A 20019-nucleotide genomic window follows, 5' to 3' on the forward strand; every position below is an offset into this window, starting at 1 on the left:
ACTCTCTCTCTAAATTGGTATTAGGTAGCACTGAATCCCAATTTGATTTTTAAAAAAATACTTTGTATACTTGCTTTTATTTTATTTTTTTATAATTTTCCTCATCATTTACTTACACAAATGAATTTTTTATTTTTTATATTTTTATATGAATTTATTTTTCTTAAATATTTTATTTATTTGATAGAGATAAAGAGAGGGAACACAAGCAGGGGGTGGGGAGAGAAAGAAGCAGGCTCCCCACTTAGCAAATGGGGCTCGATCCCTGGACCCCCCAAGATCATGACCTGAGCTGAAGGCAGACGCTCAACTGAGCCACCCAAGCGCCCCTCATTGTTTCTATTTTAAAAAGTGTCTTGCTGTGATTATGAATGAAATGTGAGAACGAAGTGTGGTTTGTCAGCCTCTAATGCTGTTTATGACGGAGCAGGGTTGATACTCAATTTCAGAGGGCTCTGTGGGGATCTTTACCTAAAAGCGTTTATCTACTGAACTACCCAGACATCCTCATTACAAAATAATTCCAAATACAAAGGAAGTCACTGGCACATTATCCAGGAGCTACTTGGATGACAAGTTTCTATTTAGTCGGGTCTTGCAGGCGTCAGTCTGTTTTGTGCAGAGCCTGGTCTTTCACACACAAACACACACACACACACACACACACACCCCACTGGGGTTGTGTAACACTGTGGTCCTGCTTAATAAATGCTTCTTTAAAAAATGTTATTGGGATATAACTGACATATAAAAAGTTACACACATTTAATGTATACATCTTGATGAGTTTGGACATTTGCATGTACCCATCATACCGTCACCACAACCAAGATATGAAACATAACCATAACCTTCCAAAATTTCCTTGTATTCTTTTGCAGGTTTTTTGTCTGTTTGTTACTGATTTGGGGGTTAGAACACTTAATATGAGATATATATTCTTCACATATGTTCAACTTCACCATGTCGTTTTGTTCACTATGGGCACAACATTGAATAAATGTTTCGTGATGATGAACATGACATCAGGTACTATTGTCAATGTTCATTTATTTACATAATCAATGATTTCGTATTGACCACTCAATTTGTGACAGGTCCTGTCTTGGCACCGGTGACAGCATGACGAACAGGAAAACAAGGCCCCTGACCTCATGCGGTTTTACATGTAAGTGAAGAGGGGGAGAAAGTAAACACAGCATACATAAACAAAATCATCTCAAATAGCGTTAAGTGCTATGGAGAAAATACAGTTGAATAATAAGATAGGAAGTGACCAGGCAAAACAATGTACAGAGTTTCACTAAAGTGCACAGGGGAAATGGTCTGCTCATCAGGCCGTCCTGCACCTGCAAAAACCAAGGGAGCTCCTATACAGAGAATATTTTGGAAACACGACATATTCCAATAATGGATGTTTGAAGGCCAGGTAAGGAATCAATGTAGCAATAAAAACATCCAACTCACATCAGGTTAGCACTGGGTGGTCTGCTTTAAAAAGTCTCCCCTAAGATTTGGTGGGTATACCTTTATACATATGTAGCTCCGGCCTGTTTCAGCTTTCAAGATTTTATTTTTTATTTATTTATTTGCGAGAGAGAGTGTGCGAGCACATGCAAGCGGAGGGAGGAGCAGAAGGAGAGGTACAAGCACACTCCATGCTGAGTGCAGAGCCTGGCAGAGCCCGGTAGAGTCCGATGTGGGGCTCAATATCATGACCCCGAGATCATGACCTGAGCCCAAATCAAGAGTCAGTCGCTTAACTGACTGAAACACCCAGGCGCCCCATTCTGTTTGAGCTTTTTAAAAGGTGTTTGTCTAGAGGCATCTGGGTGGCTCAGTTGTTAAGCGTCTGCCTTTGGCTGGGGTCATGACCCCGGGGTCCTGGGATGGAGCCCCACATCGGGCTCTCTGCTCAGCGGGAAGCCTGCTTCTCCCTCTCCCACTCCCCCTGCTTGTGTTTCCTCTCTCTCTGTCTCTCTGTCAAAATAAATAAATAAAATCTTTTTTAAAAAATGTGTTTGCCTAAAGACCAGCCACAATACTGATATTTAGCAATGAGAAAAAACATACTTTCCAACTTTGTCTGCAAGACAGAATGCAGAAACTATAAATCCTGAAATGTCTCACAGAGCTGATATCACCTTCACACTCAGAAGTAAGAAAAGGGATGCAATTTTCCAATCAACAAATGAACAAGGTCAAAATGCAATTTGGGAGTGAACAATGGTCATTGCAAATGGTCTAGCTATAGATTATTTACAACCATTTCTTTCAAGACAGCTATCTTAATGCTTCACATGATATTAATTAAGAAACAAACCTTCTCTGAATTTATATAATATCTTTCATGTACTTGATGTAATTTATAAACAGTAATTTATAAAGTCTGTACAATAAAGGTACCTGCAAAAGTGAGGCAGGGGTGTGATGCTCCTTGCTACATGTGAGAAGCTCAGTGTCTTCAGTGAAGTAGCCATATTCATTTCAAGGGCTAATGGTTGGGCAGAAAGTTGGAGAGATGGATGCCAATTCAAGTCTCCTTCGGCATCTTCTGCAATACTGTGGCAGAAAATCTAAGTCAAATATCCCAGTTTATCTTTATTCTTGGTCCTGGTCCATTTGAGCTCCTGTAACCAAACACCCCTTATAACTAACAGATATATACTTCTCACAGTTTTGGGTGCTGATAGTCTGAGATCAGGGAGCCAGCGTGGCCAGATTCTGTCAAAACCCCTCTTCGGAGTCACAGACTGCTGACTTCTTGCTGTGTCCTCACCAGTGAAGAGGTCTTGTCGTTTCTAACACATTGGCCAGAGATCAGTCACAAAGTTTTCTTTCCAAGATAACTCTAGCCCATGTTCACTCGTAATACCAGAACTTTGGGGGACATAATTATTATTTTTAATATTTTGCTTTGTTAATTTACAAGAGGCTGAAGTGAAACATGTATTATTTGAATTGGACTGTAACTGTTTATCTCGGATTTAGTTGATCTCTGCTCTGATTACCAACAGACAAGCAGCTCCTGTTTGGTGTCCCTGTTGGTCTCCTGCCTACGTTCTGCAGTCTTTCTGGAGGGCTGCAGCCAGAGCCACCCAGCCCAGGGGTGTGTGAGGACAAGTGCATCGAAGGCTGCACACAGTGCTCCAGAGGGGACAAATAAAACACTAAGTCTCCAATTTGCACTTGTCTTATATTAATAAAGAAGAAAGAGTTAGGCCTCTAATATTGACTTGGGAGAACAATCCTACCGTTTCCGTGTGAAATGGCAGTATGTCAGGCTTGAAGAAAGAATGCAAGTTCACTGCCGTGTTCGAATTTCTTGAAGTGATCGAGAGAACATTGAGACTCAGATGTCTTCCATTCCACTTAAATTAGCTCCACTATGACATAAAACAGGGATCTAATCAGACCCGATGTATAATCTGTAAAAAATCCAAAATTGTCAAAAGCTATGTCATTATTACCACAAGCTGCACAGTTTTATGCATATTTTGTAATCTGCATAATATGTCTACATAGTGCTACATATGTGTATATATATATGTATAAATATATTGGATGTTTACTAAAACTACATTTATTATAAAGGCTGTTCAGCCAAAGTAGTTTAGAGACTCTAGTCTAAAACACCATTTTAATCATATTAATCAGTTAACTGAGAACTATGTTTACTCTCCACTGGCTACAAGGTATAATCTGAGCCCTTACGTAGCAAATCTGGCCCTCCATGCTGTGGACCTGGTCCCCGTCCTTACCCATATTTCCTACTGCTCTTTTATTCCTGCTAATTGCATGGACCCACTCCATCTTCCCTGACCTGGTTATGATATTTTGAGTATCGGTCTCCTTCTACATGATATTTCCACTGTTGGGGACAGACTATTATTTCCCCCCTTCTCCAGTGGAAAAGTTCTACACATCTTTTCACCCTGATAGATGGTCCCCTGCTCTGTGAAGAATGCTTCCTTGGTCACGGAGGGTCCACATCTATGTCTCCCCCATGCAGACAGGAGCCCTCTGAGGCAGGAAACACATCTTATTCTTCTCAGCCCATCAGGAATTAATGTTAATCAGGGCCTTCATAAATATATCTAAATCCACTTAGACGTGGAAAACTACCCTTAATGACTGTAATATTTCTCCTCTGGGTCCCAGTAGATTGTCATAGTCAACCTATGACATGTATGATTGTAGGCAAAATATCTTTATAAATTTTACACTGAAGTAAAAATTCCATGATAAAAGATATAGGAATAAAGTAGAGCTCAACAAGACAGACTTGTGTACCCAAACTAATACCAAATATATAATTTCATAGATCTCTTAAAAGAACTTAGAAATTCTTTGCACTGGGCTTTTTCTGAAAAGCATCTCAGTTGTACAACATCGCCACCTAATGGTAGACTTCAAAACAGTAAGTCAATCCTGTCTTCATGGTGTCAAAGATACACGAAAAGACCTTAGCTTCCGGCCATGGTGGAATAATGCAGGATGAATTTGCCCTTCCCCCAGGGGAAAAAAACAGATAAAATATACCATACAACTGTTTGCAAGACACTAGATAATGGGCAATTAAGGACAGGAGTCCTGTGAAACAGGAAACAGTTGGGGTGCCTGGGTGGCTCAGTCAGTTAAATGGCTGCCTTCGGCTCAGGTCATGATCCTGGGGTCCTGGGATCGAGCCCCACATCTGGCTCCCTGCTCAGTGGAGAGCCTGCTTCTCCCTCTGCCTGCCACTCTGCCTACTTGTGTTCTCTCTCTCTCTGTCAAATAAATAAATAAAATCTTAAAAAAAAAAAAAAAGAAACAGGAAACAGTCGTCCCCAGATTGCGGCTTTGAAAGAGATCCCAGGCCGCAGGCAAGGAGAGAAGGAGTGGGGGGAATGTTCACTCATTAATGACAATGTGTCAATATTTGCTTATCAATTTTAACTGTGTCACACTAATGCAAGATGTTAATTATAGGAGAAACTGTGTTTTTAAGAACTCTTTGTATTTTATGCTCATGTTTTCAGTAAACCTAAAATTGCTCTGCATAGTGTGTGTGGGCAAGGCGTTCAGAGCTCTGGGGGTGCCCCTCGACACCTAAATAAAGTTGTTTGAAAAAAGAACATTAGTCAGGGTTTACTGTATTTGTCCCTCTCCCCCACCTCGGCTGAGGTCCGCCTGGCTGCCCAACACTGGTTTGATTCCAGGCATAGTGCTCTTGATGTTCTCTGAAGTTAATGATATTCTGGATGTGAGGTGACTCTACAGTGGCCTCATGTCATATTCATGATGCTCTGTGTCCTACTGGTCCTGGGGCCAGTCAGTAGCAGCACATCCAGGGCACCTTAGACCAGGCCCAGCTCCCCACTCATTGCTGTGTGCAGTGGTAGTTTGGTAGTCAAGGTCGGATTTTTCATTATCAAGATTTGACTTAAAAAAAAAATAAAAAGATCTGGGGCGCCTGGGTGCCTCAGTAGTTAAGCGTCTGCCTTCAGCTCAGGTCATGATCCCGGGGTCCTGGGCTCCCTGCTCAGCGGGAAACCTGCTTCTCCCTCTCCCTCTGCTGCTCCCTCTGCTTGTGCTCTCTCTCTGACAAATAAATTAAAATCCTTAAAAAAATAAAATAAAAAGATCTGACTTTATACAGAGACAAAGTGGACACTGGATGGGGTGCCTGGGTGGCTCAATCGGCGAAGCATCTGACTTTAGCTCAGGTCATGATCCCAGGGTCCTGGGATTGAGCCCCCACGTCAGTCTCCCTGCTCAGCGGGGAGCCTTCTCCCTCTCCCTCTCCCTCTGCCAGCCGCTCCTCCTGCTTGTGCTCTCTCTCACTCTCTCTCACTTGCTCACTCTCTCTCAAATAAATAAATAAAATCTTCTTAAAAAAGAAAAAGAAAAAAGTTGACACTGGAGAGTCTGCCCCTCTGGAGGAGAGACAACATATTTTTGAGTAGCTATGACCAATTGAAAATGAATTTGCAGGACCTGAGTCAAGTTCAGCGGCACCCTTCTGAGAGACATGGTATCAGCAACAATAAAGTTGGAGACCATGCATAAAGACCTAGAAACATCTGACCTTTTACTTGGGTGTAAAGTACACATTCCAAAACTACCAAAAGAGGACAAATGTCAAGACAAAAAACAAGTCGAGCTAATGGCCAACATACCAGCAGAACAGTCTTTACCAGCTATATCAGAGTACCAAAGTCAAGTCACTGCTGCTGTTAACATCTGCAAAAGCCTTCAGGAATGGGCGCCTGGGTGGCTCAGTCGGTTGGGCGACTGCCTTCGGCTCAGGTCATGATCCTGGAGTCCCAGGATCGAGTCCCGCAACGGGCTCCCTGCTCGGCGAGGAGCCTGCTTCTCCCTCTGACCCTCCCCCCTCTCATGTACTCTCTCTCTCTCTAATTCTCGCTCTCTCAAATAAATAAATCTTAAAAAAAAAAAAGGCCTTCAGAAAAATTAAGGAAAATTTCAGGGAGCTCTCAGAGATGCTCTAGAGAAAAATTCTCATCTTCACGGAAGCCTGACACTGTTTTCAAAAAGAAACTGAATGAACGAACAAAAGAGTGAAGACATTTGTTACACAAGATAAAGGAATAGTACAAAAAAACTCTTTTTAAAAACTCAGATCAAGCTTCTGGGCAAACACTGCAGAAGATGAGGGACGGGCCTCCTGTTCCTGGAGAAGGCATGGATGGTGGAGCCTGGAATTGGATGAAACAAGTTCATCAGAAGACAAGACCACGTGGAAGGTGTACCGAAGGAAAGACAATGATCGGTATGGCTTGAGTTTAAAAAGAAACCAGCTGCATACTAACTGAACTCAAGAATATGAAATAATCGGGCCTTGAAAGATCATCTGAAATGTCCCTAAACCAAAAGCTTCACTGCAATCAGGGGTGGGAGGGAGCACAGTTAGAAAGGGAGATGCCACAGCTCCAGTGGAAACTTCACATCCTCCTTCAAGGGTTATCAGCATAAAAATCATTTTCACCAAATACCTAATTTACACAGAATGTACCCTGCAGAGATGTACGAGAATCTTTCAAAAACAGATGACAAGACATGCCGGTAATGCAAAGAGCTGGACACCTACAAAACACTAGCCAAAATTCTGTCAGGAAAATTCTAAAGAATAGTGTGTTATTACTGAATCCTATTCAAAGAAGAGCTCACGACAATGAGTTAGGAGCTCTGTTGGCTGAGAGACAGCTCCAAACTTAAGAAAGTGCATACCTGAGACCAAAAAAAAAAAGAAAAGAAAAAGAAAAACTGAAAAGAATGTAAGTTTCCAAAAAAATATCCTTATGTCCCTGATGTTGCAAATAGGACATTTGGCAGAGGGCAAAGACCACCAGGGCATCCTCTGGATGTCCAGATCCCCAAGGAAGGAGTAGCACTAGGCTGCGGTTGGTTGAGGAGCCAGGGTCCCTCCAAGGATCAGGAGCCCAGGGGAAAGACTGCTCTGGCAGGTCAGCTCCATCCTAACACAGCAGATCTTTTTCAAGATCTCAAGATTGTGAGGATAACCTGGTCCTCCTGGTGCAGACGGCAGCTTGGGACTTTCTTTTGACTCAACAAATCACAGGATCCGAATTCCATTGACCTAGACCCTGGTCCTCCCTCTTGCCCCTTGCCGGACTTCAGATGTTTTAGAAAACCTTAAGGGGATTGCTCAGGGGGGATAGGACTCTCTGGTCTTCCCCCCATTCGGGCCCCACACTTCCTCCCCATCCTCCATCAGCCACAGGAAAAGTCTCTGCATCGAAGGCTGTCCACACAGCCTGAAAACAGAAGTGAGTCACCACTGAGCTGACCCCACCTTCCATTGCTCCTACAGCTGTAGAACCAGAACCACAACAAGATGTTATCTCTCCACTAAAATATTTTTCTAATATTATTTTAGTCGTATTGCTATTAAGCAATCCTGTAATGTCTACAGTGAAAACCACTTGGAATTATACTTCATGGACAATGTTCTATAGTTGTGGATTATTTCAATGTGACACTAAGTTAATTGCTTCATTGTATCCTATTTGCAAGCAGCATAATTACAGCTTTTTGTTGTTTTTAGCAAGTCTTCTAAAATAATCCAGGAGGCCAGGATTTCATTTTGCCTTTCTTTTAAAATAATTTTCATGTCGCTCTTCTGGTTTTATTGCCATTGATTACACAACATCTCAATGGCGGACCTGATAGAATTACAACATTGAGGATTGCAGATTATTTTGTGCCTGATGTGAATGTGAATCAGATTTAACCCTGAGGCCACCTGCCTCCACTCTGCTCAACCTGCCCTTATGTCCAGCTGGGGTGCTGACTGGGAGGCAAACAACCTTGACTCTGAAAGGCAACCCAGGTTCCTAGGTCAAGCCCAGCCACTCTTCACCCAGAGCCCGCCCCAGACAAAATTACGAAGGTGACCAAGGCTTTCCAGGACCCCAACTCCCTTCCCTGTCCTGTGTCCTGTAACACCCTGCCCCATCACAAGCCTGGATTTGGGGCTGGACAGGACCTCAGAGGCTGGCAGTCAACTCCCACCCCTCCTTCCCTGAACTGTCTCTCCTTTACAACAGCACACTCAATGGAAACAGCTTAAAACTCTAAATGGGACCATGAGTCCATGATGCTCAAAGCCCACCAATGCCTCCAAATCACACTGAGATTCAAATCCATGCTCCTGGTCCAAACATGCATATGTCCAAGCCCCTCCTACTTAGCCACTGACCATCCTTCTGTCCGACTAGCCTCTCAAGTTCACTTGTGCCATTTCCTCTGCCAGGTACACCTTTCCCCAGATGGGTGGGTGCTGCCTCCATTTAGACAACAACGCTCGTCCTGTCTTCTGAAAGTGCCCTTTCCTGACCACCCCAGGCCAGTGGCTCTGCTCACTCATCCCTCTCTGTTCCTTCACCCTATTTATGGCCTCAGAGCCATCATCCTTTCTGAAATCGTATTTCCATGTTTATTCACATGTGATTTCTGCATCACTTTCTGCACTAAAAGGGCAAGTAGGGCAGAAAGATGATCGTATTTCTGCCAAGCCCTCTTTCCTGTCAAGCACAGAACAGGCACTCAAGGATTTGGGAAACTGAGCAAGAAATGAACAAGTGAATCCAGTGGGAAGACACCCGTGAAACCTCAGACCTGCCCAAACAGCCATCGTGGGCCTCCCAGTGCTGGACCCACATATGTGTAGAGCCTCCTTGGAGCCTTCCCTGGACCCCGCTGCTCCCACGGGCTGAATGTTCCCTAAAGAACACAGGCTTTGCCCTAGAAATGTCTCCTCTGTCAGGCACGGGTTTCAGGCCAAAGACTCCATGTTAACACAGCTCCTGGAGAGGGCAGGGGAAGGTCAAGGTTGTGGGGAAAGAGGAGGAGGCGTGGAGGGGTAGCCACGCCTCCTGTGCTGGGTGTTGCACAGGAAGGAGCTCAGGTGCTTTTTTGGTAAAAGAAAAGCCACCAGACCTCAAGGTCCCGGTTTTTCACTGGTTTGGGGAGTCCCTATAGCAAGGAGGGACTTGCGAGCACTAAACACTCAGCCCTTCCCTAGGAGTCATGGCTAATATTTGCGAGGCTCAGAACTCAACAAAGCACAGATCTTCACAGGAACTCCACACTGTTCTCTACTTCATCCTCTCAAAACCCACCAATGGCTCCCCCCTAGTGCAGTGGTCCCATGTGGAGATGAGGAAGCTGAGGCCCAAACAAGTTCCAAATTATGAAACACTGACACGTGGTTGTCAACTCATGATCTGAAGCCCAGGGACAAGGCTCACCTCTGTACTTTCCTAGCTGGGTTCCTTTGGGCACATTCCCCTAAACCTGCTCCCTCGAATTCCTCAACTCAGACAGAGGTGCACAGGTTAAATGAAATGAACTTGCGGAAAACTCTTAGCACATGGTAAAAGAAGTTGCTATTTTTATGATCACCCTCTAAGTTATTGGCGTTGAATCTGGGACATCCATCCCAAAATCCCATTCATTTTCCATTCTCTGAAAAGCTGCTTGGCCTCTGTTTAAGCTTTTATTGGCTGGCAGACTACAACAAGAGGCAGCATGAGGACCTCTCCTGGGGGAAATGGTCATTTACTCAGGAGGAGCTGCTCCAGAGATTGCAAATATGCATGTGCTTGGGCCACGTGTGCATAGGTTGGAAGCCTATGAGCACACTCTTCCAGGGGCAGAGCTGCACATCAGTGCGTGCGGGAGGGACAGGGGCTCAGCCTTGAGTACGGATCATGGGAATGGTCCCTGGAGCTGAGAAAGATCAAGGGAAGAGCGGGTCAGTCATGCCAGGCTCACTGTGAGTGGGCGAGAGACAATGGGAGTGTAATTAGCAAACGCAGTCCTAATTAGAACCAAGGGTTCTTTCTGCAAGTGAGAGAAATATTTTGGAGGTAACTATGGGAACAAACAGGAAAGGGTCCTTAAAGTAACACTGGAAATTAACTTGTGCTTCTCTGCAACAGTAACAGCTGAAACCCAGGGGATGCTCCCCCTGCCCCAGCACTCACATCTAATTCAGTATCCCCAGCATTAGGGTCTGAGCCTTTTATCAAGTTCAGAGGGTGGCAAGGTGTCTGCCTCCCTCCTGGCCGTTGGTGACCTGAAGAGCTTTCACACAGACCACTCACTGCCCCATGTGGGAACTTGATAGGACTGTAATTCTTAAATAATTCTCTAGAATGGTAGGTGTTTCCAGTGTGGCTCTTGAAATTCAGTGTCTCCATGTTGTTCTATTTGTAGGTGGTATTTTGTGGCTACTAATGAGTCCACTAACATAATCAGAAACACAGAATTTTCTTTTTTCTTAAAATGAGACTTTTTCTTTCTTCTGCTTTCATTGCTGGTATATGAGTAAGAACAGTATTTTGGTTGGCTCTGTTTAACAAGGCCCCATAACACGAACACTAACAGGGAATTTTACATGAGTGGACTCACAAGATTTGGAATGCAATGTTTATTTCAGCTGTAACAAGAGCTGAGTTACTCTAGTTATAACACTAATGCGTTTTTGTTTGTTTGTTTGTTTGTTTGTTTTTTGAAGCAACCAAAGTATTTATTCGAGGTCTTAGGGATTGCAATCTGGGAGGCACAGAGTTGACTGAAATCAAAAGTGTGTTCCAAGTTGCTTGTGCACATAGAATGAAGGCTTATAAAGGTAAAAACCAAGAGGTTATATAACTTCTTTTGATAGAATTATGATTGGTGTTGGCAGATTTTAAACTATCTAATGCATCATTGGATATTTAGCCAACAGAATTTTCATGATCTCTCTTTCAGTCCAAAGTAGAAGGATGTGTTTCAGGAGGTTGTCCAGTTGCAATTGACAAAACTCAAAAGTTCATGGAGCTTTGAGAATTGGAACAGGAGATTTGCAGGGGCCCTACTTCCTCAGTGTCCTTTTGACTCTATTTTGAGTGATTTTCTTAGCAATGCTGACTTCATTTGGAATCTTCTTTCACAGATGAGAATCCAGGGTGCTTTCAAGAAGCTATTGATACTGGCTAACACATAACACTAATATGTTTAACAAGATCAATTTTTGATTTAAGAAAGGGTAAGTTTGTGAAACATTTTGTATGGCCGAGCATCCCTTTCTTCACTATTCATCATGTGTAGTTGTAACAACAGCTCAACAAGTCAGTGTTCTCCACCACAAGCCTGATTGACATCTGCCAGAACGAGGCTTTCAAAGAACACATTTCAGTTAGGTTTGGCACAGAAGAAATGGCGTCATCAGAATGTTTAAGAGAAACACTGAACTCATATTTAACCCTAAGGCCAAGAGCTTCTTACCGTTCACAAGCTAAACTCCCTTGGATGATCCTTAAGACGCAATCTCAATCTTAACTCTGAAAGGTGCCCCAGGCAGGCCCCTCCCAAATTCACTGGACAAACCCAGCACTCTTTAGCCAGGCCAGCCCCCAACAGGAATATGATGACTCTAACAGAGACATTTTCAGAACCTTGACCACGGGCTCTCTTCTGTGCCCTTCACCTCCTGTCCCCATCACAAGCCTGGACTTGGGGTTGGAAAGTACCTCAAAGGCCAGGCTGTCGACCCTTGCCTCTCGCAGATGGCCCCCTCCATCCTCAGCCACTGCCTGCCAACCCAGTGACAGTTGGAACTAACGTCCATGGACAGTTTAGAACTCTAAACTTCCTAATTTCTGTTATTATGTCAAGGTCAGTTGTTTGTTTGTTTGTTTTTCTCAGAGCCTGCACTGGCTGTTTCCTCTGCCAGGAACACCTTTCCCCAGACAGGTGGGTGCTGCCTTCTTCATTTAGATACCAACCCTGCCCTGACTTCTTGAAGCGCCTTTCCTGACCACCGCAGGCTAGTGTCTGTGCTCACTCATCCCTCGCTATTCCTTCTATTCACAGCCCCAGAGAACCCAATCTCTCTGAAGGAATTTTATTTCCTCGTGTATTGTCTGCATTTCCCTCTGAATGGTAAAGGTTGTTAGGACGGAGTTTATCTTATCCCCACTGAGCCCTCTCTCCCATCCAGCACATGACAGGCACTCATTAAGGATGTGGGGAATTGAGCAAGAAATGAGAGTGAATCCAGAGGGGAGGACCTGAGACCTCAGACAGTCGTGGCAGTTCTGCGCCTCCTAGTGCAGGACACACACATCTGTGGTGCCTCCTTGAGCCTCACCTGGGACGCTGTTGTTTCCCCCTGCCACTGGATCTCAGGGACCCAAAACATTTCACTGGCCTGGACAGTCCCAAGTGAGGAGGGGGGAAAGTGCAAGCACTTAGCAAGTCTCCCCTGGGTCTAGTAACGAATGCTTGTAAGCACACAACTCTCGAAGTGCAGAGTGCCATATTGCCCCCACACCAGGTTTCTATTTATCTCATTTGACCCCACTGTGGCTCTCCTTGAGGAAAGGAATGGCACGCAGAGGTGAGGAAACTGGGTCTCAAACAAGTTCTAGAACTGTAAGTTTTTTCAAAGTGACTCTTGAAATTCGATGTCTCCATGTTATTCTATTTGTAGGTGGTGCAATGACAGTATCTTTGTTCTTATTAAAAAGTCCACTAAAATAATCAGAAACACAGAAAGAATGTTGTCTTTCTTCCGAAATAATTTTGATTTCTTTCTCTGTTTCCCTGCTTTAAGTGATTGTACAATATGGAGAACTAACAGGATTATAATGTTTAGGATGTTTTTTTATAAATGTTCATTACACAAAACATGAATTATACTTTTGTCATTACTATTTCATCCAGAAACAGGAATACTTTTTCTCTCTTCTGATGTAATGTTGGACTTTCTTGCAATTGTTTTCACTGCTGTTGCTAAATAATTGTATATTTGCTTAAATTGAAGCCCAATAGAATTATGATTTCTAAGATAGTGCTTCATAAATGGATCTTTCTTGGAAGTAAATTTGGTGAGTGGCTTGTTTCTTTGTCCCAGATGGTGTAAGGATAGTATTTCGGAGATGGTTGTTTATTAAGGTCCCATAATGAGAGTCTATCATGAGGGATTTTACACCTAAAGAGATTTGAAACACAAAGTCTACTTCTGTGTGCCAAGAGCTGAACTGACTCTACTTACAAAGGCAGATCTAACTAACTAAGTTATTTTTGAAAGAAAGTAGTCTGTGAAACTTCTATAGGCCAAGTGTCACTTCCTTCAGTATTCACCTTGTATTTAAGTGTATTAACAGCTCCAAGGAGACCTGCCTGTGGATTCAGACACCTTCAGCCTCCAGCCTCAAAATCCAGCTCTGCACAAAGATGACCAACACAGAGAGGGAGTTTGCCTTCAGAGGCAACCCAGTCTCACAGTTTTCTTCGTATGGCACCCGACTCTGTGCCCCTTACCCACTGCTGACCCCACTGACCTTGACTAACAGCCCTTAGAACCAGCCTTTCAGGGAGCATGCTTTGGTGAATGAAAATCTAGGTAAAGTGGAGTCACTGGGATGCATGAAAGGGAATCCGAACTTAGATCTAACCTGAAGCCACAAGGTGCTGCACCCTCTCCAGGCTAACATTCCAGCCCAGTGTTCTACCATGCCCAGCCCAAGGCCAAATTATGATGCTGAAAACACTTTCTAGGACTCCTAATTCCCTTCTCTGTTCTAATGTCCTTCACCTCTCCCTCCCTATCACAAGGCTTATCTTGGGAATGGAAAGGACCCCAGTGGAGCTGTCAACCCTTCCCTGCTCCCAGATTGCTACCTCCATCCTCAGGCACTGCCAGGCCAACCCAGCGACAGTTGGGGCTGATATCCACAGACAGTCTCGAACTCTGTCTTGCACCAGCACAGAGCAAGGTCACCCAGCCCGTGGTGAGGAGCAGCCCACCACAACTGGACCTTGGGAAGCCCTCCTTCTCCTGGGTTCAGTTTCCTGTCACTATGGCAGGACTGCCGGGACCCATCTACAAGGCTGTGGGCACGCGGCTACCCTACAACCCTCACAGTATTGTCCACGCACAGGTCATGGCGAGTCACAGGTGGAAACGACTGTCTACAAACGAGCTGGGCAACAGCAGGTCACTTTCCCAATGACCCTGAGGTCTTTGCAAATGGTGATCTGAATGAGGTGGGGTCCAGGAGTAAATGTATTCCATTGCTCAAGTTAACAACATGCAGACTACTTCCCAGTCCTGTGGAGATGGGCATAACGCACACAATAGTGCACATCTCTAACCTTGGCCGCAGGTGAATGAGACTATTATAGAAACTACGTAAAAAATTCCCAATGTGTCTCCTACTCAGTTAGTTTCTAAAGAAAAAATACCCAGTTGTTACTTGGAGGGAAACAGTAACCCAAAGGAAGCACCCTCCTTCCACAGCCAAAGAAGCACTGCAAGTTTTTAGCGGTAGTATGACATTCTGCTTGATCACATGACTGTGGTTTTTCTTTGATCATCTTGAATTAGGAATGCTAAACAGATTGCCTTGTAGGCCAGGCCTGATGCTCTGCATCCCTGACATGAGCCAAGGTGAGACCTGACCCCCAGACACATCACTCAGTACTGATTTACGTGAAGCGTTCCTCGATATCAAAGGTGCCTGAGTGACCTAATGGTGTCCAGGATGAGCCCAACATGGGTCCAGACAAATCAGCTCCCAGCAAAGATCTGTTTGTGAGTGCATCATGCTGGGCACTGTGTCCACTAATCTCTTTGTTATCCTATTTCCAATTATGTCTGTCTTCATAACTTTACTTTGTATTCCTCTGATGTGGGCATAAGTTTATGAATTTTGATTAGGATGTTGGATCCAACTTAAGGATGTCTTAGAATTGGATTTTGGGGGGAAAGGCACGTAGCAAATGAATATACATTCCATACTAAATCAAAAGCTATTCAGCATGATTTCATGGTTTGTTCTAAAAAAGAAAAAAAAACCTTTTTTCTGTTCAATAATTGCATTAACCAAGGTGCCTTAAAACAAAATATGGAATCTGAGTTTCAGCAGATATGAGCATTTTCTTTAATAATACTTTGTGCTTCCTCAGGGGACTATAAGAGATATGTAAATAATTAAGAAAAACAAAATTAGAAAAGAGATATTTTAGAATTGAGGCCTGATTATTTGGTTAGACTATTCATTTTATATTTCTTCTAACTGATAGAATAATATCAATTAGAATATCTAATTTATAGAATTGTTAGAATATTTGGGACACTTCGGGTTTCAGAAAGGCAACTGGTCTTTTTCTTAGAAAAATAACAGAAGAATATTATCAGAATATATAAGTGCATAAATGTTCTATAAATAAATATATATGCATATATATTTATTCGTACATGGTTTGTGTTCTGTTCTAAGGAATATGAAGAAAGTGCTACCCTAGATGATTAGCAATAAACAATGAGGCATGTGCTATGATGAATGCAAGGTAAGAAGATGTGATAGGACAGAAAGTTGGTGCAACAGAAATCTTAAGATCTGAATATGTTATTTCTGGCCACTTATGTCAAGTTCCCAGGGCCTCACACTGTCTTGCATATCATTAGCATCCCAGCTTCACCAGTTCATTCATGGAGAAACACCCCTGGCCCCTCGTGATCATACACACGAGAAAGGGTGCTGAAAAGGATCCCAGAATTGAATGAGAAGAAATACATTTCATACATAACCCATTTCCATTGCGTTTGATAAAATTTACGTTCTTGGGAATTTCACTTTTTATTTTGAACTTCTTGATTTGAATATTAGAAATAAAATATGATTAACACTAGAACTTACATTTCTTCCTGTAGCACCCAGACAGCGAGAAGCCTCAGATTTTAAAACAGCAGGATTCAGTGATATGCTGATTTTTATCAAGTCTGGGAGTAAAAAGAAAAGTGGCATGAATATCTTAAGAAACCAGAACGATGTGAAAGCATCTAAAATAAAAGGGTAACTTTAAATGATACAATAATAACTACAATTTAAATGATACAATAATTAACAAAAATGTTAAACATCAATTATAATTGAGTGTTCTAATAGGAAACATATTGTAAATTCTAACTTTATTTACATTTTTATATCATCTGAGCTCCTATTATTGAGCCTGGGTTATGAAATAATGAATAATAAAATAATTATATTTTATCAATATAATGATGTAGTACTATTAAAATATTGATTAATAGAAACTTAAGTTGAATAAAATTATTATTACCAATATTAGTGATTGATAAAATATTATATTTTCATAATTTTTAGGGCAATACTTCCTAAGTTTAACATTAATACTTATTCAGAATCACATGCAAGGGGTGCCTGGCTGGCTCAGTCATTAAGCGTCTGCCTTCAGCTCAGGTCAAAAAAAAAAAAACAGGGCGCCTGGGTGGCTCAGTCATTAAGTGTCTGCCTTCCGCTCAGGTCATGGTCCCAAGGTCCTGGGATCACGTCCCACATCAGGCTCCCTGCTCCACGGGAAGCCTGCTTCTCCCTCCCCCAGTCCCCCTGCTTGTGTTCCCTCTCTCGCTGTGTCTCTCTCTGTCAAATAAATGAATAAAGTCTTTAAAAAAAGTAAAAAATTTAAAAAATTTAAAAAATTAAAAAAAAAAACACAGAATCACATGAAATATCTCTTGGCCAATAAACACAGTGACATTCCTTATATTGATGTTATTTTCTGTTTGAAAAAAGAAAGTGAATCACTGGAAATGAATGGATGCTTTTGAGTTATGTTTTAATGTCCTTTCATTTTCAACATTAATCAGATCATATTACTCATTCTATGCTTTGGAAATTTCCAATATTTGTCAATATCTTCATTTGAAAATTTGGAGTTATCCACACAATTAAATGCATAAAAATTTTTTCTGGTCAAAGATATTTTAATATAAACTGTCTCATTTATATTAAATGAGACGATTTTAATCTAAAATGCGTGCTCTGTCAATACAATTATGTTGACAAGCATTAATAGCAATGGCTATTAATTAAATTTCACAACAGTGTGTGACTCTTTAATTTACATGTTCATTTTAAGCAGTTTTTAATGTGAATTGTTTTTGGAAAGTTTCCTCCACACATTCACTTACTTGGAGAGTAAACATTTCATGACCCTTTCCATTATACTGTCTTTTTATAAGTTATTCTCTGTTTAATAACAGTTTTATCGAGATGTAATTTATTCACCATAAAATGCATCCTTTCACGGTGTGCAATCCAGTGGTTTCAGTACATCAGAAGAGTTGTACAACCACTAACATTAGCTAATTTTAGAAAAATTTTATCATCCTTAAAGAGAAATCCCCTATCAACCAGCACTCAGTCCCTTTCTCCCTCCTCCCTTAGTAGTTAGTGGAAACTACAACCTACTTTCTGCTTCTATGGATTTTTCTACCCTAGACATTTCAATATGAATGAAATCAAACAATAGGTGGCCTTGGGTGTCTGGCTTCTTTGACTCAGCATGTTTGCAAGGCTCACCCATGTTTTGTTTTGTTTTGTTTTTAAGATTTTATTTATTTATTTCACAGAGAGAGACACAGCCAGAGAGGGAACACAAGCAGGGGGAGTGGGAGAGGGAGAAGCAGGCTTCCCGCAGAGCAGGGAGCCCGATGCGGGGCTCGATCCCAGGACCCTGGGATCATGACCTGAGCCGAAAGCAGACACTTAATGACTGAGCCACCCCGGCGCCCCATGTTAATAGCATGTATTTCATTAATTTACATGTCTGAATAATATTGCTTTGTAAAATATGCCACGTTTTATTCATCCATTCATCAGTTAAAAGAGGTCTCAGATGCTAATATTCAGTGATTACCAACGTCTTTCCTCATCATTCTTCTTAACTAGAGGGCTTGAGGATAAAATCTGGGAAATAGATGTGCCCTCCTGGAGGAGAAAAAAGCCCTCAGATGCCCCCCCAAAAATGGGTAAGACTTGTTTTAAGAAGGGGCCCCTGGGTGGTTCAGTTGGTTAAGCGACTGCCTTCGGCTTAGGTCATGATCCTGGAGTCCCGGGATCGAGTCCCGCATCGGGCTCCCTGCTCAGCGGGGAGTCTGCTTCTCCCTCTGACCCTCTTCCCTCTCGTGCTCTCTATCTCTCATTCTCTCTCTCTCAAATAAATAAATAAAATCTTAAAAAAAAAAAAGACTTGTTTTAAGAAGATGCAACATAAACTCATGAGGAAATTTGTCTCTAAGAGAGTCAGTTCACTGTGCACAGGCAAGAATGACTCAGGAGCCAACTTGGCACCCAACATTTATCCAAGGAATATGTGTGCACACATACACGCACACACACTCCTACTGCATCCAGTGTATGAGTGCCATTTTATTCTGTTAAGTCGTGAATGGCTTAAACATTTATTTTCAGGGTAAGAGCCAATTTTTTTTCCTGAATTTGGAAGTACTTTTTCAGCGCTGTGAATATTTTATGCAAAATGCTTTCCACAATAGAAATTTCTGTTTCATATCAGTTCCACTATCTCTTTGGAATATTCCTAGATGTGCTACAGGACAGACACTGTGGTGTCGAATGGGGGTCACTGCTCAGCCTCCTCTACCCCCTCACTCTCCCCAAGACAGCATCTGGCAGTGAGGAAGCTCAGCACTTCCCAGCCCTAAGCTGTCATTTCAGCATTTTCTGGGACTGAGATGGCTGATGTGAGAGACGGAGGGGGCGGCAACAGATGGAAGAGAGTTGGAGAGCAGGGAAGGTAGAGAGGGGTCAGACATCAGGAGAGAATGAAAAGGAGGTGGTTCTCAGGGGAATGCCCCAGGGCACCCTGGTTGCCTGGGTACTGGTTCTTCCCTTTGCAGCAGGTTCTGGATGCCACTGGCCCAGGTTTCCCTCCTCCCCCAGCTGGCTCCATTATTTTCTGACAGTGCTTTTCTTTTCCTTCCATCCTTACTCCAGACCCATATTTGAGAGCAGATACCACAATGGATCCAGCAGATTCACTGCAATTCCCCAGCTCACCTCCGGCCCCCACTTCTCAATGAAATGTATGAGAAACAGCAAAGCTGCACCTGATGGCCAGGACCGGGCCTGGTACCCACAGGTATGTCTTGGTGTTCTTCTGCAGAACAGACAAATTGGAACATCGTTTAAACCACCAAATACCAACTGTCCTCTCTCCTGACCAACACAAGTGATTGCTGCTCCTTCACAGTTATGGCACCAGCCTCATTCAAGCTTCCCTTCCTAAAGATAAGATTTATTAAAATACCAATCATAGAATCATCCCTGTACATGGCAGCACAAAATCCAGAGAAAAATGTCTGTTTCCATGAGCTCACCCCCAAATCACCAGGCATCAGTGGATATCCTGTAAGGCCCTTCTTCAAGAGCAACAACTGCCAAACCGTGGGGGAGTAGAAGGATGGGCAAAGAACTCAGCAGCAGAACTGGGGACAGTGATGGTGGCCCCTCAAAAGAGTCAGAACTGGGGCAGGGCCATCAGGAAAATGCTGGCTGGAAAGGTGCCCTCCTCCCTACCCCTCCTGTAGGGGCTGGGCCATGCGGGATCCTTGTCACCCTACTGGGTCTGGATGTCGATGACATAAGAACTATGTGCGTAGAAGAAATCAAAATC

At 42.9% G+C, this 20019-nt stretch overlaps 1 long non-coding RNA gene across 2 annotated transcripts; it reads right to left on the reverse strand.

Annotated features, from left to right (window-relative positions):
• Positions 1 to 2412: 2412 nt before the first annotated feature.
• LOC118356462 lies at positions 2413 to 12114 on the reverse strand. 2 transcript variants are annotated; one of them, XR_004819768.1, is made up of 3 exons: positions 12045 to 12114; positions 3255 to 3428; positions 2413 to 2562 (listed from the first exon to the last, which is right to left on the reverse strand). It is a non-coding gene; the product is annotated as an uncharacterized LOC118356462 (long non-coding RNA). The 2 variants fall into 2 exon arrangements; XR_004819769.1 differs by having other exon boundaries at positions 2413 to 2630.
• Between the last annotated feature and the right edge of the window lie 7905 nt (positions 12115 to 20019).

The sequence above is a fragment of the Zalophus californianus genome, chromosome 17, assembly GCF_009762305.2.
Source record: "Zalophus californianus isolate mZalCal1 chromosome 17, mZalCal1.pri.v2, whole genome shotgun sequence".
Classification (NCBI taxonomy): domain Eukaryota; kingdom Metazoa; phylum Chordata; class Mammalia; order Carnivora; family Otariidae; genus Zalophus; species Zalophus californianus.